At 41.4% G+C, this 24,053-nt stretch overlaps 1 pseudogene; it reads left to right on the top strand.

Annotated features, from left to right (window-relative positions):
• Positions 1 to 5,360: 5,360 nt before the first annotated feature.
• LOC149157366 (18S ribosomal RNA) lies at positions 5,361 to 7,171 on the top strand (annotated as a pseudogene).
• The last annotated feature ends 16,882 nt before the right edge of the window (positions 7,172 to 24,053 follow it).

Here is a 24,053-nt window from a genome sequence, read left to right as displayed (position 1 = left end):
ATTCGGGCGGGTCGTTTGAGGGTATTCATGTCAACTCATATGGGCGAGTAATTTGAGGGCATCCATTTAAACTCGTTCGAGCGGGTCGTTTGAGGGTGTTTGTGCAAACTCATTCGTGCGGGTCATTCGGGCAGGTCATTTCAGGGCGTCCGTGTCAACTCGTTCGGGCGTGTCATTTTGGTGAGTCGTTTGAGGGCATCTGTGTCAAGTCGTTCGGGCGGGTCATTTGAGGGCATCCTTGTAAACTCGTTTGGGCGGGTCATTGGGGCGGGTCGTTTTGAGGGCATCCCTATAAACTTGTTCGGGCGGATCGTTTGAGGGCATTTGTGTCAACTCGTTTAGGCGGGTCATTTGGGTGGGTCATTTGAGGGCATCCCTGTAAACTCGTCCGGGTTCGTCGTTTGGGTGGTTCAAGTGAGGGCATCCATGTAAGCTCGTTCGGGTGGTTCAGGCAAGGGTGTTCATGTAAACTCGTCCATGTGGGTCATTTAGTGTGAGGATGAGCCCGGGCACATGAGCCCGTATAAAAAATGCTAAGTTGTGACCCGGGGTGGGCTTTGCACACGTTTGTGCAACTCGTTTGCTCGGCTCTCCCTGGTGCCTTTGTTTTAGTTGTGTGGGCACCCATGTAAACTCATCCAGGTGGGATGTTTGAGGGCGTCCATGTCAACTCGTTTAGGCGGGTCAAGTGAGGGAATTCTTGTAAACTCGTTCCAACAGGTCAGGCGAGGGTGTCCGTATAAACTCATTCGGTCAGGTCATTCAGTGTGAGGGCACACCTGGGCACACGAGCCCATATCAAAAATGCTAAGTTGTGACCTGGGTGGGCTTTGTGCATGTTCATGCAACTTGTTTGCTTGACTCTCCCTTGTGCCTTCGTTTTGGTCGTGTGGGCACCCATGTAAACGCATTTGGGAGGGTTGTTTGAGGGCGTCCATGTAAACTCGTTCGAGCGGGTCGGGTGAGGGCATCCATGTACATTTGTTTGGGTGGGTCAGGTGAGGGCGTCTGTGTAAACTCATTTGGGCGAGTTGGGTGGGTCGTGCGAGGGCGTTCGTGTAAACTCATTCAGTTAGGTCGTTTAGTGTGAGTCGCACCGAGCACACAATCCCGTATAAAAAATGCTAAGTTGCGACCCAAGGTGAGCTTTGTGCACATTTGTGTAGCTCGTTTGCCCAACTCTAACTTGTGCCTTCATTTCGGTCATATGTGGGCATCCATGTAAACTTCTTCAGGCCATTCGTTTGAGGGTGCCCATGAAAACTCATTCGGGCGGGTCATTTGAGGGCATTCATGTAAACTCATTTGGGTGGGTCGTTTGTGGGTAGCCATATAAACTTGTTCAAGCGGGTTTTTGAGGGCGCCCATGTTAACTCGTTCTGGCGGGTCATTTGAGGGCACCCATGTAAACAAGTTTGGGCAGGTCATTTGGGGGTGTTCGTGTAAACTCGTTCAGGTGAGTCATTTGAGGGTGCTCGTGTAAACTCATTTGATCAGGTTGTTCAGTGTGAGGGCATGCCCCAGCACACGAGCCCATATCAAAATTGCTAAGTTGTGACCCGGGGTGGGCTTTGTGCACGTTCATATAGCTCGTTTTCCCGGCTCTCCATTGTGCCTTCGTTTTAGTCGTGTGTGGGTGCCCATGTAAACTCGGTCGGGTTGCGTTGGGTCATGTCGTGTTGTGTGAGGGCACCCATGAAAACTCGTTTGGTTGGGTTGGGTCGGGTCATGTGAGGGTGCCCATGTAAACTCATTTGAGCGCGGTCTTGCATTTCATGTGAAAAGTGGGTTGGTAATTGAGATGTTTATTTAGTTTTTCCTGAAGGATGGCCTTGGGTAATTTGTAGGGTGGTTGATTCTCATCTACTGTCCATCCCCACTCAGTAGCACACGAGTGGTAATGTTGGCCATGCTTGTATTGGTCCCTGGGTTGGCTTTTCGTGTGAAAGGTGGGTCGGTAATTGAGTTGTTTTTTTGGGTTTGCCTAAAGAATGGAATTGGGTAATTTGTAGGGTGGCTGATTTTCATCTTCTCTCCATCCCCACTCGGTAGCACATGAGTGGTAATGTTGGCCATGCTCGTCCTGGGAGGCATATGTGAATAATTCCCATTCTACTCTCTAAGTTCTTAGAGTTGTATGGGTTGTTGTGGTGTGGCTCCTGGGCTCGTCTTGGTCCCTCGTGCCCATCCAAATGATACAAGTGACAAGTTTGCTCTTTGTGTGAAAGGTGGGTTGGCAATTGAGTTTTTTTTTTAGGCTTTCTTGAACGATGGCCTTGGGTCATTTGTAGGGTGGCCGATTTTCATCTTCTCTCCATCCCCACTTGGTAGCATATGAGCGGTAATGTTGGCCATGCTCGTCTCGGGAGGCATATGTGAACAATTCCCTTTTTTCTCTCTATGTTCTTGAAGTTGTATGGGTTGTTGTGGTGTGGCTCCCTGGCTCGTCCTAGTTCCCTTGTGCCCATCCAAATGATACAAGTGACAGGTTTTCTTTTCGTGTGAAAGGTGGGTTGGTAATTGAGTTGTTTTTTTGGTTTTTCCTTAATGATGGCCTTGAGTCATTTGTAGGGTGGCCGATTTTCATCTTCTCTCCTTCTGCACTCAGTAGCACATGAGTGGTAATGTTGGCCATGCTCATCCTAGGAGGCATATGTGAACAATTCCCCTTCTACTCTCTAAGTTCTTGGAGTTGTATGGGTTTTTGTGGTGTGGCTCCCGGACTTGTCCTAGTCCCCTCATGCCCATCCAAATGATACAAGTGAGGTTTTCTTTTTGTGTGAAAGGGGTGGGTTGGTAATTGAGTTTTTTTTTCAAGTTTTCCTAAACAATGGACTTGGGTCATTTGTAGAATGGCTGATTTTCATCTTCTCTCCATCCCCACTCGATAGCACATGAGCGGTAATGTTGGCCATGCTCATCCTAGGAGGCATATGTGAACAATTCCCCTTTTGCTCTCTAATTTCTTGGAGTTGTATGGGTTGTTGTGCTATGGATCCCTAGCTCGTCTTGGTCCCTCGTGCCTGTCCAAATGATACAAGTGATAGGTTTTCTTTCCTGTGTGAAAGGTGGGTTGGTAATTGAGTTGTTTTGTCAGTTTTTCCTGAACGATGGCCTTGGGTCATTTGTGGGGTGGTTGATTTTCATCTTCTCTCTATCCCCACTTGGTAGCACATGAGCAGTAATGTTTTCCATGCTTGTCCCTATCCCTCTTTCCCATCCGAACGATAAAAAGGTTAAAGTTTGCTCTGCGCTCCTTTGAGCCTTTGTTGTTGTGGTCCCAAATGTAAACCCCAAAACTCCGTCGTGCTTATGTCACTATCATGTCCCTCGGTTGTTGTGAATATAAAATTTTGATTGGGCTGGGTAGCCAAGTGTGGCTCCATTGAAATTGGCTTCTCGTTATATTGTTCACCTCCTCCCTATTTGGCGGGGAGGGTTTTGCTTTTCGTGTGAAAGGTGGGTTAGTAATTGAGTTGGTTTTTCGGGTTTGCCTCAAGAAAGGCCTTGGGTCATTTGTAGGGGGCCGATTTTCATCTTCTCTCCTTACCGACTCGGTAGCACATGAGCAGTAATGTTGGCCATGCTTGTCCCGGGAGGCATATGTGAACAATTCCCCTTTTGCTCTAAGTTCTCGAAGTTGTATGGCTTGTTTTGGTGTGGCTCCCTATGATGGCTAGCCCCTTCATTGTTTGGTTATTTTTGGTGTCAGTTTCTTGTGCTTGTACTCTTTCTATGTTTGCATTGTCAGTTGAGATGCATACATTTAAGAGGAATTTGGAAGGGTTTTGGTTATAAACCACCTACTCTCCCTCTTGCTTGCTTTTTCCGTCGGGTGATGTGAGGCGCTATTCTCGTTATTGTAAAGTTAAGGGTTGCCATGCCTTTCAAAGTGCACATCATCTGTGGTTGCATTGGCTTTGAGCTTTTGATAGATGTGTTGGCCCATATGCTTGATCGAGTGGTCAGCTTTTTCTTACATCTCACATGTGTGGCAGGCTTTTGCGGTTGGAAATGTTAAGTCGCAACATTTATAGGCATTTTTTGTTTCAATTGTGTATGTGCTCGTGGTCCAATGGGGAGGAGGCTTGCTAGGTCAATGGTGGGGGCTATATCGAAGAAGGATTTTGGGGTGGAATGCTTCGACCTCCCTCCTCTGCGTCGAGGTGGTCGTAGGTGAAAATTATTCACTGTCCAATTGGTAAAGTTGTGGGCAATCTCCTAGGTTGCATGTATGTAGGGTGTGTGGCGTGTGGAGTTGCCCAATCCATCCTCCTGTTTGGATATGTTCTTGTATTGTGTAGCGAGCCTCTTGATTTGCATTTATTTCCTTCCTTTTCCTTCACATTGTGGTTGCTGTAGGTGGTTAAGTGATCGAGGTCCACCATTGCTGATGTCCGGGTGGACTCCCAGGTGACCTCGGTGTGGGGTAGGGAGGGTCAGGGGGAATTTCTAAGAGAGGTTGTGGGCTCAGTTGGTCTTGTTTTATTTCCTTTCATTTCCATTGCATCGAGGCTACCATAGGTGATCATGCAATCGAGGTCCATCATTGCTGCAATCTGGGTGGACTCCTAGGTGGCCTCTTTGCGGGGAGGAGAGGGTTGGGTGGCATTTCTAGGGGAGGTTGCAAGCTCGGTTTGTCTTGTATTATTTCCTTCCCTTGCCTTTATGTCGAGGCTATTGCTGTCGATCATCTGATCAAGGTCCACTGTTGCTGCTGTTTGAGTTGACTCCTAGGTGGCATCGGTGTGGGGCGGGGAGGTTTGTATGGCCTCTCTATGATAGGATTTGTGGTTGGTCATCCTCTTTTTATTTCCTTCATTTTCCTTCACATTGAGGCTGCCGCAGGCGATTGGGACATCAAGGTACATCATTGCTGCTATCCGGGTGGATTCCTAGGTGGCCTCAGTGAGGCGAGGAGGGCTGGGGCTCACTTATAATATAGAGGTTGCATGGTTGGTCGTTCTCCATTTATTTCCTTCACATCGAGGTTGCCACAGGCGATTGGGAGATCGAGTTCCATTGTTGCTGCTATCTGGGTGGACTCCTAGGTGGCCTCGGTGTGGAGCGTGGAGACTTTTGGAGGCATTTCTAAGGGAGTGGGTGAGTGATCGCTCATTTTCTTGTGGGTTGGGGTGTGGTTGCAATCTTTGAAGTGGCCTTGGTGCATTTTGGCTTGGAAAGTCTACCCATTTGTTAACCATGTCCTTGGCATGTTGTGTGTGCTTCCTTCTTGGGATGCAAGAGGTGCAAGGCATAAAAGTTTTACATGATATTTTGATATCTCTTTGACTTGATGGGTGTTTAGGTTTTCTCTTGGTAAGAGAGTGCTTGGAATGCCCTTTGAAGTGGGAGGGTGCTACTTGGTTGATCCTACCAGTAGACATATGCTTGTCTCAAAGATTAAGGCATGCATTTCTAAGTGTGAACTAATTCAGACTGTGAAAATGCGGATGGCTCATTAAATCAGTTATAGTTTTTTTTATGGTACCATACTACTGAGATACTCATAGTATTTCTAGAGCTAATAAGTGCACCAAGTCTCGACTCTTTCGAAGGAATGCATTTTTAGGTAAAAGACTGGCACGTGCTTGCCTACTTCTCCTGTGAATCATGATAACTCGACTGATCACACAACCCTTGTTCTAGCGATGCTCATTCAAATTTCAGCCCTATCAACTTCCGATGGTAGGATAGGGGCCTACCATGGTGGTGATGGGCGATGGAGAATTAGGGTTCGATTTCAGAGAGGGAGCCTGAGAAAAGGCTACCACATCCAAGGAAGGAAGCAGGTGCACAAATTACCCAATCCTTACATGGGGAGGTAGTGACAATAAATAACAATATTGGCCTCATCGAGTATGGTAATTGAAATGAGTACAATCTAAATCCCTTAACGAGGATCCATTGGAGGGCAAGACTCGTGCCAGCAGCTACAGTAATTCTAGCTGCAATAGCATATATTTAAGTTGTTGCAGTTAAAAAGCTCGTAGTTGGATCTTGGGTCATAAAGGTCGATCCACCTACTCGGTGTGCACCTGCCCTTCCATCCCTTTTGTCGGCGGCATGCTCCTAGCCTTAATTGGTTGGGTCATGGCTGTGGCACTATTACCTTGAAAAAATTAGAGTGCTCAAAGCAAGATTATGCTCTGAATACATTAGCATGGAATAACGTGATAACAGTCTGGTCCTATTGTCTTGGCCTTCGAGACCGGAGTAATTATTAATAGGGACTGTCGGGGGCATTTATATTTCATTTTTAGAGGCAAAATTCTTGGATTTATGAAAGACGTACCATTGCGAAAGCATTTTCCAAGGATGTTTTCATTAATCAAGAATGAAAGTTGGGGGCTCGAAGACAATCAGATACTGTCCTAGTCTCAACCATAAACGATGCCAACCAGGGATCGGCGGATGTTGCTCTAAGGACTTCACCAACACCTTCTGAGAAATCAGAGTGTTTGGGTTCCAGGGGGAGTGTGGTCCCAAGGCTAAAACTTAAAGGAATTGATGGAAGGGCACCACCAGGAGTGGATCTTGTGAATTAATTTGACTCAACACGGGGAAACTTACCATGTCCAAACATAGTAAGGGTTGACATATGGAGAGATATTTCTTGATTCTATGGGTGAAGGTGCATGGTTGTTCTTAGTTGGTGGAGTTATTTGTCTGATTAATTCTAATAACGAATGAGACCTCATCCTACTAACTAGATACGTGGAGGTTCCCCTTCGCGGCCAGCTTCTTAGAGGGACTATGGTCATTTAGGCCATGGAAGTTTGAGGTAATAACAAGTCTGTGATGCCCTTAGATGTTCTGGGCCACATGTGCACTACACTGATGTAGTCAATGAGTTTTTCTTCCTGGTTCGAGAGGATCAGGAAATATTCTCAAATTGGATCATGATGGGGATAGACCATTGCAATTATTGATCTTCAACAAGGAATTCCAAGTAAGCGTGTGTAATCAACTCGTGTTGACTATGCCCCTACCCTTTGTACACACCTCATGTTGCTCCTATGGATTGAATGATCCAGTGAAGTGTTTGGATTGCATCGACGATGGTGGTTCGCCACCCTCGACGTCATGAGAATTTCATTGGACCTTATCATTTAGAGGAAGGAGAAGTCATAACAAGGTTACCGTAGGTGAACCTGCGGTAGGATCATTGATAGCAAGGGTTTTCTTTTTTGGTTCGGTTGGTTGGGTTTTGATTGCAATGTAGGACTGTGTGGTGTGTCTCTAGGTGAGCGGGTTTTGTGTTTGGCAGGAACATTGTTGGTTGCTTGTCTCAAAGTATGCTTGTTTTTTTGTGTGTGTGCTTGCAAGCCATGCTTGTGCTTGTCCCACCCATCCTTTGTTTTTCTTTCCCCCAATGTGTTTTTGTAGGGGGTTCAGAAGCTTGTTTCTTAGGAGGCCTACCAATGATCTGTTCGGCCGGGCATGTTTTCTGCAGTTGAGGTGCTTGGGATATACGATGGATAAATTTAGACTCATTCGTAGTGGCGGTGCTCAGTCTTTTGTTCGTTGGAAGGCATGGACCAAGGGTGTGGGCTTCCATAGTTGTTTCTCTCGAAAAGGCGGTGGTGGTTGATGTGCTGCTTGGGTGAGCTTCTTTGCTGGTGGTTGGGTTGAGGGTGTGGTTGCACATGTGCCTGGTAGCTCAAACCTTCCATGAGGGGAAATTGTTGGGGTGGGGTCAGTATGGGATGGATGAAGAGTGGTTCAACTCATTGGGCTAGCCACCCTAGTCCTCCTGACCATTCCTTGATATGCCCTCACGGAAGGGTTGGGTGTTAAGGTAATGAAAAATGCCTCCCTCAGTCTGAGCTCCATCAAGATTGTAATTTTTCCCACCAATGGGCATGAGGGTGGCAATATTATCTCGTGCCTTTACCGTCGAGGGAATTCCTCGTCCTCTCATGAGACACTCCCCTTCTAAGGAAAATAGAAGTATCGGGTTATGTCTTTGTTCCTCCCTTTGGATTGCGGGCTTTTGTGGAACTTGATAATTTCTTTGTTTTGTGGTGTGCGCTTTGCAGAAGTCCCTCTCTTTAGTGGCCTTGCACCATCAATGTATTTGTGGCCCATGGCTTTCTCCAGCTTTGAGTGTTGGCCCATGACAACTCCTCTTTAGAGTTTGATTCTTGACCCCCATTGACTTTCTTACTAGAAAGGTTGTTCAGTTTTTTGTACATGGAGGGGTGCAATAGTGGGGTGGGTTTGTTATTATTAGCCTATTTTTCATTTGAAGCCTTGTGCCAGGTTGGGGGGTTGTTTACCACTGAGTAACATGCTCCAGACACTGGTCTCATCGCGACCCTTGTCTTTTCTAGTGGTCAAGTTGAGGTTGTGATTTATTTGCTTGGTTGTTTGATTGTTGTTTGTTATGTTGTAAGCTAGAAAGGGTGTTGTGTCGTAATGTATGTGGAAGGGTGTGAAGGGGAGGGATGCTTTTTGATTGGGTGCCTTGTTTGATTTATTTTTAGTTAGCGGACATCTACTTGGTGTGCTGTTGAGCTTCTCTCTTTTCTTGGGATCCTTGTTTATTTGGTGTTGTTTTCATCCCTTCTTCCTTTTTCCCCTAGCTTTATGGAGAAGAGGTGGGATTGTTGTCAATTGGTGTTCGGGAAGGATGAAAAGTAGTGCGAGTGTTTTCCAGATAAATCATTCTTGTGGACAAGACCGATCTCCCTAGTATCAACAGATATCTAGCATCAAGCAGGACAAGCAAATTTACCTTCTCTAAATATATTGTCATTCATTAATAAAAACTAAAGAGGTTTTTTAGAACCTACCTTAAGTCCAACGCTAGTTTGTAGCAACCATTCTTCGATCATCTGAAATAGTTTCCTTTTGAGAACCTACAATCACACATCAAATAACACCTGCATAGCTAATATAATAAATCATATTCATCATGGTGATCAAGGAATCCATGAAATAAACCATAAAACATAGCTTATTGAGAAAAATAAACTTGATTTTATTAACTATGAAAATAGAAGAACTTTACAACCTTTGGTGCTTGATGTTGTACAAGCTCCTCCTAGGGTCTGGAACAGGAATCTCCTCTACTTTGACAAGCCTCACACTCTTCCAAATGAGATCAACAAGGTATGTAAGCTTTCCTCACAAAAGCTCAATTAGGAAGAATAAGTTCCAACAACATTTCACCTCAAAAATCTTCAGCTTTCAACCTCCCCAGTAACCAGCCCAATGCTTCATTTTATAGTGCAAAGGAAGGAGGTTACAGGTCCACCTATGAAGGGATAGAAACCTCCTTCAAAGGGATAAGCTCCTCACTTCAAGGGGTTAGCTCCTTAAGGTATGAGATGCATGAACCTTAAAGGAGCGAACTTGCCACCTTAAGATTCCTTCTAGAAGCCTCCAAAAATGACTCAAACTGAGTTTTTAAGAATGTACTTGTGCCTTTTTTACTTTTACTGGGGTCCACACCCATTACACAGAGACAAAGTGATCAGGTACACAGAGGACATGACCATTAGGTGCGGGACCGCAGGTAATTCTAAGAGGAAGTGTGGAACCAAAGTTTTAGAGACTTTTAAGGGCTTTCTCTTATTTTCAAGGCTTGACATGAAGAACTGAGGTTTAAGACTTGCAAAGGAGGAAAGTATGAGTGGTGATAAACTCACACCGATTGCAGAAAGTCATGGTGACAATATTTTTTGCAACAGATTTCCCCCTAAAATGTGAAGTCTGTAATAGATGAGGATAGCATTTGTCATCTAAGAAGAGTGAAGTACTTTATCATTTCAAGGATCATCCTATATACACCCTAGTTAGAACCTATAAAAACATTCAATACAATATATATATATATATATATATATATATATATATATATATATATATATATATATATATATATATATATCTGTGTGTGTGTGTGTGTGTGAACATATCATCGCTAAGGTAGGCATTCCCATACTCAGATCAAAACTGACTAGAAAACTAACTAAACTGCTCTGATACAGGAATGATTTTGTAATACATCACAAGTATAAACATATGTAGACACAGTATGGGTGCAACCATCTGTTTATGAATAGTCCACTGTATAATGAATAACAAAATTCCTCGCAGCCTGGATGGTGGAAGCTAGATCCAGGGTCTTGATTTCTACTTCCCGAACTAGTATGATTCTATCCATGTGAATGAATGTGTCGAAGTCGAACATGGTAGAAACCACTTGATTACCAATCAATGATGTGAACTGTTAACAAGTGTGAGAGAAACCACCAGTAGTGTCAATGGCTCTCAAAGTACTCAGTACAGTCCATGGAATGTGAATAGATGAGCTGATGTCGAACATGTCATAGAATCCTTTAATCAAAGGTAAATGATGCAACCTGTCATCGAAGGCGAGAAACCTGCCATTAGGGCATGCAGATTCCAAGGTACTGATGATTTCTAGATCATCTTTCTAGATAATGAGCTGAAGTCGATAAAAAGCGATCCGTCGTAGGCAATCCCACAACACGAAATCATAGATCAAGTTTGAAGAAATATATTTGGCAAGGACTAACTCAGGGATGGTCAAGATGGATGACAGATATTTTGCAGATGAATGGTTCATTTGAATTGATCTCTTGAACACATAATGACACTACAGATAGTTTGGTGACAATTGACCCAAAGCTAATACCCATAAGCTGGCTAAAGACTTTCAATATGATTTGATTAACTATTAGGCAAAGGATTTCCCAACCCAGGTGAACAAAAAGTGTCGTGTTCAAGAGTGGTTATATGCTTTTCTAAAACACAAAGTATAACAAACAGGTTCATTTTTCTCTCTTTTCCCCCACCATTTCTGGCAAGTAGCTCTTTATTTTTGACAAGCTTGAGGAGGATAACATTTGCTTGGTTATAAGATCATTCTTCAGATGAGTCCAACTTAGTTTAAAATTCAAACCCTAAGAAGGAGTGGTCCATTCCTGTTTAAAATTGAACAGGTCCTTTACTATTTAATTTTAATGAGTCAAGTATAGGAAAAACTCGGTGTTTTTCAATTTTAGGGAGTCAGAAGAAAAACTTAAGCAAACTCCATGGATGTCCTTTTTCGTAAATTTGTGTCTTCCAAGCCTGAAAAAGTATAAAATAATAGTTGAGAGAACCGCTTGACCATTACGATCAAGGAGTACTTTTCATAATTAGTGTCCCTGATCCAAAAAAGTAAAAAAGTGATCAAAGACACGTCGTTTTATAACCAATATTGAACTTGAAACGATAAAATCCCGGCAATATTTTCATGTTTATACAGTCAGAAAAGAGCTATAAGTGGATCGTCCTTTTAATTCCATTTTAACGAGTTAAAAAGGGAAAAACACAACAATGTTTTCATATTTTATGAGTCAACAAAGAGCTTAAAGAGGACTCGAATGTTTTTTGTTGAAAATGATCAATTTCCCCTGAAAAATCCAATATTCTACACAAAGCTCAAAACATTACTCATATCTATTTAAGATGAATAAAAATTCATCAAAAAGTAACCTTTTTAAAGTGAAAAATAAATAAATTAAGAATTCATTTATTCAAAAAAGCTTATAAAAAGGGCTTTTGTAAATTCATTTTTATCGTTTGACTTTAGAGTGAGAAGAGAGAACTTTTGGGTAGGAAACTTCCTGTGAAGATTGTGGAAAATCTATCCATTGGAATTGAAAATCGTTAGCTCCAGGTAATCCACATCATCCTTATCTTGCATTTCAATCGTTGCATTTCATTTTTAGGCTTCCATTTTGAATTTTGGGGGAAAAATTAGTTTAGAAATCCGCTCGTGGGGGTCCGCAGGCGCAACATGCGGACCCTGCAGACCCTAATTTTTTTTTACAAAGGAAAGATTCAGAGTTCCACACCTGTTTCTTAGGACAAGTGTGGACCTATGCACTGTCCCTAACTAGCAGGTGCGGACCCCGTGAAATAGGTTTTAAAACTTCAATTTTTCCGTTTCCGCTGAAAATTTTTTGAACTAAAATGTTCTAATATGTCTTTTGTGCAATGTAGGACATACAAAATTCTTATTTGGTGGGAACGTGAGCATGAGTATGTGGACCTTGCCACAATAAATCATCAACCCTCATTGGATGCATTGAGAGCATGCAGACTATTTAAATTTTGGGCCATACCCGGCATGAGGGCCCAAGTAGACTTTTTGCAATGGCTGGTAGAAAAGTGGAACATACAGGACCAGTGTTTCATTATTGGTGGCCACCAACTTGAAATCAAGCTAGAGGACATTTATTTCTTGACTAGTTTGCCCAAGAGAGGTGAACGATTATCTCTATTTGGGACTAGGCCAGGTGGCCAATCTGTCGCTAGTCTCCGACTAGAGTTTTGTAATAACAAAACAAAGGACAAACAGATAGATGTTAAAACTATCTCCCATCTTGAACTTAAAGTGATTACATTTACTATCACCAGACTCTACGGAAGTGCAGCACTGCATGTAGCTACTGGATCCCAAATGTGAATAGTAGTAGACTATTATCGAGGCACCATCTTCAACTGGTGTGAAGCTATGTTGGCGAATGTAAAAGGCCAACTAACTAGAGCAAAGAATAGAAAACTAAAAAAATTTGGATATGGTTTCCTAGTTGTGAGCTTTGGTCTAGAAAGGGTCCCGATGTTGGTCCCACAACAACTTTTCGTTGAGGTTGAACTTCCCGAGAGCATAAGACAATGCGTTGGGTTGCAGTTATGGCCCGTCATCCTGAGGAGGGTTCAGAGGTTGTTCGATTTCCACCTGAGCATTTTTGTTGGTTGGAGAACCAACTTTTCATGATTCAGGATTTTCCATATGTTGGTATGGATTATCGTGGTGACCCAGACATGACTCTTCCACTAGGAGAGCAGTGGGATAATTCAGGTAAAATCATTATCAACATTTTTTAAGTTTTAACTAATTCTTTTGTTTGTTTTTAAATCGTCCAAAACTGATAATAAAAAGTTTCAAATGCAAATGTGGGTCCACAGCGACCAGCCGCTCTCCAGCCCTATGAGAGGATACACCTAGCTACAACAGTACCGACCCCACAGGACCAATCTACAGAGACCCTAACCGAATTGGAAAATCATCTAGAGCATTTGATAGTATATATTCCAGAGAATAGCATAGATGATATTCCACTTAGGTTACAGCGTTACGTGATTGGGGTCCCAGGACCTTTTAGGAGGTTCCTCTGTAGGGTGGCCCGAGCAGTGGTTTCTTATAGTGATAATCACCAGTGATAAGATGATCGCCTTTGTAGACTCATACGACATTTTTTATTTTTTGTATTAATTTTTGCTGATCATAAGGTGTTTTTCAACCTATGGTCGAAGACGATGTATATTTGACACACTTCTATGCTATGATATATCACTATTACTGGTTATCTTGTATGACATGTTAAGGAATGTTTTTAAATTTACTGTTTGATTATTGAAAATGTCTATTTAACATTCAAGAAGCAACTACATCTACTAATGTATTTAAATATCTTGGAATATGCTGATATTCAATGTAGTCAAATTCAAGTTCCAAGAGACGACTCTCAAGAATAATCTTAATAACACTGGATTTCTAATGGCATAAACTCTGTTAAGCTGTAATACAACGAGTTCGGAATCTAACCTAACAATCAAACTCTGAATCCAAAATGAGATGGATTCAGATAATAACTCAATCACTGCACTATATTCTGCAATGTTATTCGTTGTTTGACCGAGGCTTACCCCATGCATAGATACCAACTCATCAGGGGGTCAATAGATAACCCAAGTTGCAGAAGAGATGTTTCGTGTACTACGAAAAGCACCATCAGTGGAACCAATGTATGTTTGAAGAGACGTTGACATCTGCAATATCAAGAGTAAAATCAAGATAAGCAGGAATAATGATAAAAACACTCTCTAAACTAGGCACACATTTCTAATCTAAAACACACCAGCTAGAAAGAAACTAATCTAACAAAAATATCCACACCCAGATTTAAGCATAATATCTCTTCAGATAAAGACCATTTATGGGTTTACCCAAAGAGACATCGTCAAAATCTACCAATTCATAGGCCCCTTTTGCCAGCTTTCGCTTAACAACATAAGGACCATGCCACATAGGTACAAATTTTCTAGCCCCTAGCTTATCTTTTGCTTGATCGTATAGTAATGTCACACGGAATGAGTCGTTCTTGTGGACAAGACCAACCTCCCTAGTATCTAATGATATCTAGTGACAAGAAAGCCAATCAAAAACTATCTTTCTCTAAATATGCAATTTATAAACAAAGGCAAACAAGTGTTTTAGGCCCACCTTGGGTCCAATGCAAGTTTGTGGAAGCCTCACTCCTTTGATCCAAATGAGCTCCCTTGTAGCGAATCTGCAAACACAAACAAGCACAAAAATTAAATAGCACCTGAAAAGCCAATATCATAAAGCATACTTATCATGATGATCAAGGAATTCATGAAACAAATGACATAAGACAATTTGTTGAGAAAAATGAATCTGATTGTATTAATTCAAATCAAAGAAGAACTTTACAACCTGTGCCTTGATGTTGTACAAGCTCCTCCCAGGGTCCAACAAGAAGTCTCCTCTATTTTGACAAGTTTCACTCTCTTCCCAATGAAGCCAAAAGGTATGTGATCTTTCCTCTCAAGCTTAACTAGGAAGTCTCAATTCCACCAGCATTCACCCTCAAAAATGTTGAGCTTCTAAACTCCCTAGCAACCAGCCCAATTCCTTAATTTATAGTGCAATGGAGGCAAGTTACTAGGTCCACCTTCAAAGGGATAAATCCCTCCTTCAAAGGGATAGCTCCTCTCATCAAGGGATTAGCTCCTTCTCTTTTGGGATGCATGAACCACCTAAGAGCGAACCATCCACGTCAAAACGCCTTCTAGAATCATCTAGAATTAACCCAAAGTGAGTTTTTTAGAATAAACTTGCGCCTTTTTTACTTTCACAGGGGTCCGCACCCACTCCTTTAGAGACATAGTGGGCAGGTCCGCAGGTAATATGAATAAGGGGTGCGGGACTGCAGGCAATAGTGAGAGAAAGTGCGGAACCAGAGGTTTAATGATTTTTAAGGTCTTTCTCTCATTTTCAAAGCTTGACATGAAGAGCTGAGGTTTGAGACTTGCTTAGGAGGATAGTATGAATGATGATAGACCTATACTGACTGCAAATAGTCATGGTGACAATATTTTGTGTAACAGATTGCCCCCTAAAGTGCGAAGTCTGTAGTAGATGAGGATTTCATTTATCATATAGAAAGAGTGAAGTACTTTATCATTTCGAGGATCATCTTGTGGAGAGCCCGGTTGGAACCTGTAAAAACATTCAATGCAAAATATATATATGAGATCATATCATTGCTGAGGTAGGCATTTCCATACTCAGATCAAAACTGACTAGAAAACTAACTACTGCTCTGATATAGGAATGATCTTGTAATACATCAAAAGTACAGACACATGTAGAAACAGTATGGACACAACCATCTATTTATGAATAGTCCACAGTATAATGAATACAAAATTCTTCGTAGCCTGGATGGCAGAAATTAGATCCAGGGTCTTCATTTCTACTTCCCGAAACAGTACGATTCTATCCATGCGAATGAATGTGTTGAAGTCGAACATGGTAGAAACCACTTGATTACCAGTCAATGATGTAAACTATTAACAAGTGTGATAGAAACCACCAGTAATGTCAATGGCTCTCAAAGTACTCAGTACAATCCATGAGATGTGAATAGATGTGTTGATTTCAAACATGTCACGGAATCCTTTGATCGAAGGTTAATAATGCAACCTATCGTCGAAGGTGAGAAACCTGCCATTGAGGCATGCAAATCCTAAGGTACTAACGATTTCTAGATCATCTTTCTAGATAATGAGCTGAAGTAGATAGAAAGCGATCCGTCGTAGGCAAGCCCACAACACGAAATCATAGATCAAGTTTGAAGAAATTTAGTTGCAATGACTGACTCAGGGATGGTCAAAATGGATGACAGATATTTTGCAGATGAATGGCTTATTTGCACTGACCTCTTGAACTCATAATGACACAGCAGATGGTTTGGTGACAATTGACCCAAAGTTAATACCTAGAAACCGGCTGAAGACTTTCAATATGGTTTGATCAACTGTTAGGCAAAGGATTTCCCAACCCACGTGAATAAAAGTGCCGTGTTCAAGAGTGGTTACAAAGTATGACAAACAGGTTCATTTTTCTCTATTTTCCCTCACCATTTCTGGCAAGTACCTCTTTATTTTTGACAAGCTTGAGGAGGATAACATCTGTTTGATTATAAGCTCATCCTTCGGATGAGTCCAACTTAGTTTAAATTCGAACCCTAAGAAGGAGTGGCCGTTCCTGTTTGTAATTGAACAAGTCCTTTACTGTTAAATTTTAACGAGTCCAATAGAGGAGAAACTCGGCATTTTTCAATTTTAGAGAGTCTGAAAAAAATTAAGAAGACTCCATGGTTGACCTTTGTCGTAAATTTGTGTCTTCCAAGCTCGAAAAAGTATAAAATAATACTTGAGAGAACCGCTTGATCATTGCGACCAAGGAGTACTTTTCGTAATTAGTGCCTCTGATCCGAAAAAGTAAAAAAGCGATCAATGACATGTTGTTTTATAACCAATATCGAATTTGAAACGACAAAAATCCGGCAATCTTTTCATGTTTTTAAGGTCAGAAAAAGAGCTGTAGGTGGACCATCCTTTTTGTTATATTTTAACGAGTTTAAAAAGAAAAACTTGGCGATCTTTTCATGTTTTAGGAGTCAGAAAAGAGCTTAAAGGTGACTCTAATGTTTTTTTGTCGAAAATTAGCGATTTCGCTTGAAAAATCCATTATCCTGAACAAAAACTCAAACATTACTCATACCTATTTAAAATGGATAAAAATGCCACAAAAGTTACCTTTCTAAAGTGAAACATCAACGAATTAACAACTCATTTATTAAAAAAACTTATAAAAAGGGCTTTCATAAATTCATTTTTACCCTTTGAGTTTTGGGTGAGAAAATAGAGCTTTTGGTCAGAAACTTCCCGTGAAGATTGTGGAAAATCCGTCCGTTGGAATTGAGCGCCATCTCCTCCAGGTAATCTACATCATCCTACTCTTTAATTTCATCCATTTCAAATTGATTTTTAAGGTTTCATTTCATTTTTTAGGAGCTTTAGGTCAAAAAACCCACGTGCGGGGGTCCGCAGGTATAACACAGGGGATCCGTGGACCCTGACTTTTTCGCACAAGGAAAAAATTTGGGGGTCTGCACCTGCCCTTAAGGAAACATGCGGACCCACGCACTGTCTCTAATAGAGAGGGTGCGTACCCCACACAAAGGTTTCTTAAACATAACAAACTCAAATTTCACCCAAAAATTTCAATTTTACATATTCTAATTCGCCTTTTTTTTTAATGTAGAGTATACATCATGCTTGATTGGCGAGAATGGGAGCATGAGGATGTAGATCTTGTCACGATAAATGATCAACCTTCGATTGATGCATTGAAGGCATGCGGCTTATACAAATTCTGGGCCATACCTGGCATGAGGGCCCAGGTGGACTTTTTGTAGTGGCTGGTAGACAGGTGGAGCATACAGGACCAGTGCTTCTTCATTGGTCGTCACCAGCTCGAAATGGAGCCGACAGACATATACTTTTTGACTAGTTTTCCTAGGAGAGGTGAACACTTGACTCTATTCAGGACTAGGCTAGTGGCCAGTCTGTCGATAGCCTCTGGCTAGAGTTTTGTAACAACCAGACTAGAGACAAAGGGATAGATATCAAAACCATATCCCTTCCTGAACTCAAGGTAATAGCATTTACTATTACCAGGCTCTGTGGGAGTGCAGTACTACATGTAGCCACTGGATCCCAGATGCGGATGGCAGTTGACTGCTTTCGAGGCACCATCTTCAACTGGTGCGATGTTGTGTTGAATAATATAAAAGGCCAACTAACTAGAGCCAAGAACGGACAACTGAAGACTTTTGGATATGATGCTTTAGTCATGAGCTTTGGTCTAGAGAGGGTCCCAATGTTGGTCCCGTAGCACCTCACTGATGGAGCTAGACTTCCTCGAGAGCCCAAATTGATGCGATGGGTTGCAGTTATGGCCCGTCATCCTGACGAGGGGACAGAGGTCGTTCGATTTACACCTGAGTATTTCCATTGGTTGGAAAACCAGGTTTTTGCTATTCAGGACTTTCCTTACGCTGGGGTAGATTTTTGCGGTGACCTAGACATGGCTCTACCACCAGGAGAGCAATGGGATGACTCAGGTAAAATCATTTTCAACATTTTCCTAATTTAATTTTTTTTTGTTTTTATCTTGTCCCAAAATTGATAGTAAAAGTTTCAAATGTAGATGTGGGTCCACGGTGACCAGCCACTCTCCGGCCCTACAAGAGGAAACAACCAGCTACAGCGGCACCAGTCCCACAGGATGAATCAACATAGACCTTGGCCGAATTGGAGAGCCATCGAGAGCATTTGACAGGAGACATTCCGAAGACCGGCATAGATGACATTCCTCTTTGACTTTAGCGCTATGTGATTGGGGTCCCAGGACCTTTCAGGAGGTACTTTTGTAAGGTGGCCCATACAATGGTTTCTTATCAAGATCATCACCAGTGATAGGATGATCGCCTATTATAGACACATATGACATTTTTGCTTTTTGCACTATCATTTTGCCGATCATAAGGTGTTTTTCAACCTATGATCGAGGACGATATATATTTTGACACACTCCTATATTATACTATATCACTATTATCGACTTATGTTGTAAAACATGTTATGGAATGTTTTTTAATTTACTTGTATGATTATTGCAAATGTCTACTTAACATTCGAGAAGCAATTGCTTCTGCTAATGTATTTAAATATCTTGGAATATGTTTATATTCAATATAATCAAATTCATGTTCCAAGAGACGCACTCTCAAAAATAATCTTAATAACACTGGATTTCTAATGGCATATACTCTATTAAGCTGTAATACAATGAGTTTAGAATCTAACCTCACTATCAAACTCCGAATCCCAAATGAAATAGATTTAGATAATAACTCAATCACTGCACTATACTCGGCAATGTTGTTCGTTGTTTGACTGAGGCTTACCCCATGCATAGATACCAACTCGTCATAGGGTGAATAAATAACCCAAGCTGCGGAAGAAATGTTCCGTGTATTACGACAAGCACCATCAGCAAAACCAATGTATGTTTGGAGAGGCGTCGACATCTGCAATATCAAGAGTAAAACCAAGATAAGCAGGAATAATGACAAAAAACACTCTCTAAGCTAAGCACACTTTTTAAACTAAAACACACCAGCTAGAAAGAAAACTAACCTAACTAAAAATCTCCACACCCATTTTTAAGCATAATACCTCTTCAGGTAAAGACCATTTCTGGGTTTACCTAAAGAGACCCCGTCAAAGTCTACCAATTCATAGGCCCCTTTTGCTAGCTTTCGCTTGACAACATAAGGACCATGCCACATAGGTATGAATTTTCCAGCGCCTAATTTATCATTTGCATGATCGTACAATAAGACTAGGTCTCCTTCCAAAAAATTTCGAGGGGTAACATTTCGATCATACTGAGCTTTAATATGTTTGGCATGAGTTTCGATCGCTAATGCAACATCACGTTGATTCTCATCTAGCTGAGCCAAGTATAAAAAATGTTTTTCCTCTTCATAAGTGGTTGGAAGTAACTCGATGGCCATTTACAATGACAGGATTTCGCATCCAATGGGTAACACAGCTTCCATACCATAAACTAGTTGGAAAGGAGTGAACCCTGTTGACGTTTTTACTGAGGTTCGATACGCCCAAAGCGCTGAAAATAGCATGTTATGCCAATTCGACCTATGAATCCCAATTATTCGTCAGATCATGATGACTAGAACTTTGTTGATGGATTCAACCAGACCATTAGCTTATGGATAATATGGAGTTGAACTATCGTGACGCAAGCCAAGATGGCCTGTAAGTTCAGTCATCATAACGTTTCGAAAATGACACCCATGATCAGTGATAATCACTTGTGGAACACCAAACCTAGCAATTATATGATTGAACACGAAAATCGCAGTTGTTTTGCCGTCTGCCTCAAATGTAGCCATCGCCTCGGCCCACTTGGTAAAATAATCTACCGCAAGGATGATATACACATGCCCCCCGGCTGAGTGAGGGATACATGTAATAAAATCGATACCCCATTTTTCAAAAGGACCGATGACAATTATAGGGTGGAGAGGAGCAGGTGGAGCGCGCATCTTTTGATCAAAAATTTGGCAATTCTGGCATTTTCGGATCGCGTTAATACAATCTTTAAACAAAGACAACCAGAAGTAGCCAGCGTGCAATATCTTTTGGGCTGTGGCATACCCAGACATATGACCGCCACACGCTCCAGAGTGACAGTCATTTAGAACCCTTTCAGCTTCCTCATGAGTTAAACAACGTTAAAAAACAGAGTCTGCCCCACGACGATAAAGAGTATCTCTAATAATTTGAATTGTTGGGACTGGAATCGTATTTTTCGACATTCTGACCTTGAAATTTCTAGCCAAAAGGATTGGGTCTGGATATAAACGATGATATCCCCATACCATGGATCTAAAGTGTTGATTAGAAACAAGGATTCGTCCGCAATGGGCTCCTCTGCCACAGTTTCCGTGTCAACACGCGGGAAGTCACACATTAACTCCGCAAAAACTAAAGATTTCTTCAACTTAGACTTTTCAAATTCCAATTCGAACTCCTGCAGGATCACAATCCATTTGGAGTACTTGCCCCCTAGAAATTGTTTGGTCAAAATATAGATCATAGGGTTGCAATCAGAAATTACTGTAGTTTTACGTAGTAAAATGTAATGACGAAAACGTTGGACAGCTTGAACAGCTGCTAATGCCAATTTCTCCACATGTGAGTATTTTAGCTCAGTTGGATTTAAAGTTTGACTAAGGTAATATATCACATGTTCAGTACCGAATTCATCTTCTTGAACTAACACCATTCCGATGGTGGAATGCGAGGCGGCGAGATACAAGAAGTAGTCCTGGTTGTAGTTGGGAGGATGCAATAACAGTGCATGGGTCAATGCGTGTTTTAGTGCATCAAAAGATTTATCAGCTATCTCGTCCCAGAAGAATGGAGTATTCTGTTTCAACAACCAGGTAAAACCCTTTGTGATCTCGGCGTAGTTAGGAACGAATCGACGTAAAAATTTTGCTTTCCCTTGCAAACTTTGAAGTTGGCGAAGACTCGAAGGAGGAGGCAATTTGACAATAGCTTCAACCTTTTAGGGATCGACGCGAATGCCGGCCTTTGAAACAACAAACCCTAGTAACCGACCCATTTCTATACAGAAAACACACTTGTGTGGATTCAACCTAATCCAATAATTCCTACACCTCATGAAGATTGCTCGTAAATGGATGAGATGATCAGCTTGATGTAATGAATGAGCAGGTAAATCATCAAGATAGGGTTGCACAGTGTACTTGATGTCATGAAACACATAATACATGGCCCTTTGAAAAGTTGCCCCGACGTTCTTTAGCCCAAAAGTTAATTTGCAATAAGCAAGCGTCCCCCATGGAAAAATGAAAGTCGTTTTTGGTTGATCAGCAGGTAGAATATTGATTTGATTGTATCCGGAAAAACCATACATGAAGGAGAATATTTCACTGCCGGCACAATCATCAATGATTTGATCGATATAGGGAGTTGGGTAATTGTCTTCTGGACAGGCTCGATTAATGTCCCTATAATCGATACATATTCTTATTGTCCCTTGCTTTTTGTTAACAGGAACAATATTTGATACCCAATCCGTTGTAGAATCAGATAAATGAAACCTGCTTTGAGTAATTTTTCAACTTCTGCTTTAATAGCAGCAGCTTTTCTCGGGTGGATCTGATGTAGACGTTTCCGGATGGGTTTAGCATCCGGGTAAGTTTTGATTTCATGAACAACAATTGCAGGGTCAATTCCTGGAATTTCCTCATATGACCAGGCAAACACGTCGCGGAATTATTGAAATAGGGCCTTCTATGTTTGAATTTCATCTTCTGTACAGGAGGCACCTATATGAATGTTTTCAACAATTCCAGGCTTAACCAAAATATCAATAGGAATAGTTCGAGAAATGTTTTTAAAATTTAACTCTGAATCATGATTTTTCATTGGATTCTAAGGTTCCTTGACATATTCAGTCGTAAAAATAGATGAAAAATCATTTTCAAAACGATCGCTCTCGGTAAATACGAAGATCTATGATGAAGATCTTTCCATGGTAAATCATCGACACATAGAATTTCATGAATTTGCTCATCAGTGTGAACAAGTTCAGAAAATGTTGTTGAATCTGAGTTTGATGTTGAAAGTGATTCCTCATGGACCACATTCATTAAGTCAATTTTGGTTGAAGATGGGTCAGAAAACAACTGCACGGCCTAATACGCAATTTCATATGGACTCAAAGGCATAAAATCACCAAATGAGTCTATCTCGGATTCGGAAGGTACGATCCAAGGATCATCATAAACAATGGTGTCTGACGAAATCATATGAATGGTTGCAGTAGAAGACGATGCGTTGATAGGAGGAAAAGGAAAAGTTCCTAGTAAACCAGAATCTTTAACTAGTCCTACTCCAACATCCTTATACGGGATAGTTGTTTTGCTGACATGATAAATACTTTTAGAAGAGGCTGGGTTGGATGAAAAGTAAGTCAAGCGGTCTATAGTTACGATATTTCCATTATGAGAGAACTTTATAAGCTGAAATACCGATGAAACGACAGCTGTCATAGCGTAAGACCAACTACGACCCAAGAGAAGGTTGTAATCTAGAGGGGCATCAACCACTTCCACATCTAGATTAACAGTTTTGCCTTCAACCCTTATAGGTAAATCCTGTAGAATGCCAAAAGGATGAAACCCACGACCATCAAAGGCCTTTAGAATTGTCAGGGATTGATTTAGCGAAGGAGAACCAAGTGATCTCCAACACTGTATCGACATAATACACGTTGAGGCTCCCTCATCAATCACAGTCCTGTAACAAGGTCTCTTTTTTACTAACAGTGGGATCTGGAAAGCCATTTGATGAGGTAGGTGTGGTGTACTATTTTCTAGATCGAAAATTATAAGGTTCGAGTCCTAAACGTCAACAACTCCTATAGCCGACAATAGTAATTTACACTGTGTTGGACATGATTGCAGCACTTCCAAAGCCAACATTGCTAAAGGTGAAACAGCTAAATCTTCAACAATGTTATAGTTCTGAGCCACTCTCACATGTGGATTAAAAGCTAACTTTCGAAGTATACTCTTGGCGGGCGGTTTGATTACTAAGTCTGGGTTAGGTTTCTCGATCTGTAGTGGATCGGAACTGGGAGTTGAAGTTGATGGATTCGAATGAGAAGATTCTGCTTCTTTACCATCAACAGGACTTTTACTTCCATAATCATGTGATCGAGTCACAATCCTAACATGGGACATCATCATTATGGGTTCTTCGGAGGCATTTGAGGAAGAACCTATCATCTTAGTGTCTTGACTTGGAAAAGGATCCTTCAAAACAGCAGGCGTTTGGGAACCTTTGACAATCTTCACAACCTCTAGACGATGAGGGCAGTCTCTTGTAAAATGCTCTTCATCACAAATGAGAAAAGAATAAAGAGGTTTGTGTTTCTCATCATTTGATTCCGCTTTTTCTGGTTTCTCTTTCGAATTTTTATCTGTTTTATTTTTCTTCTTCCCTTTCTTCTTACCGCCAGATTTTGATTTGGCTGTAGATGACTCTACAACATGAATATCGGCGGAAATTTCCGCGGAAGAATCTCTTATTGGGGAATCTAGTAAAGTTATGATAGGAGAAGAATTCTTGGAATATTTCTTCTTACTTTTGGTATTAACTGTACCAATCATACCATCAGCGGCATGAGACCCTGAAGGAGCTGCAGTGATTTGATTTTGCTTAGGAAGATAGGGGATTTTCTCGTG

Source organism: Pinus tabuliformis, chromosome 5_2, assembly GCF_031772625.1.
Source record: "Pinus tabuliformis cultivar Carrire ecotype Pingquan chromosome 5_2, CPIR1, whole genome shotgun sequence".
Taxonomy (NCBI): Eukaryota; Viridiplantae; Streptophyta; class Pinopsida; order Pinales; family Pinaceae; genus Pinus; species Pinus tabuliformis.
The sequence above is the reverse complement of the archived record's forward strand: the minus strand, read 5'-3'. Positions and strand labels throughout refer to the sequence as shown.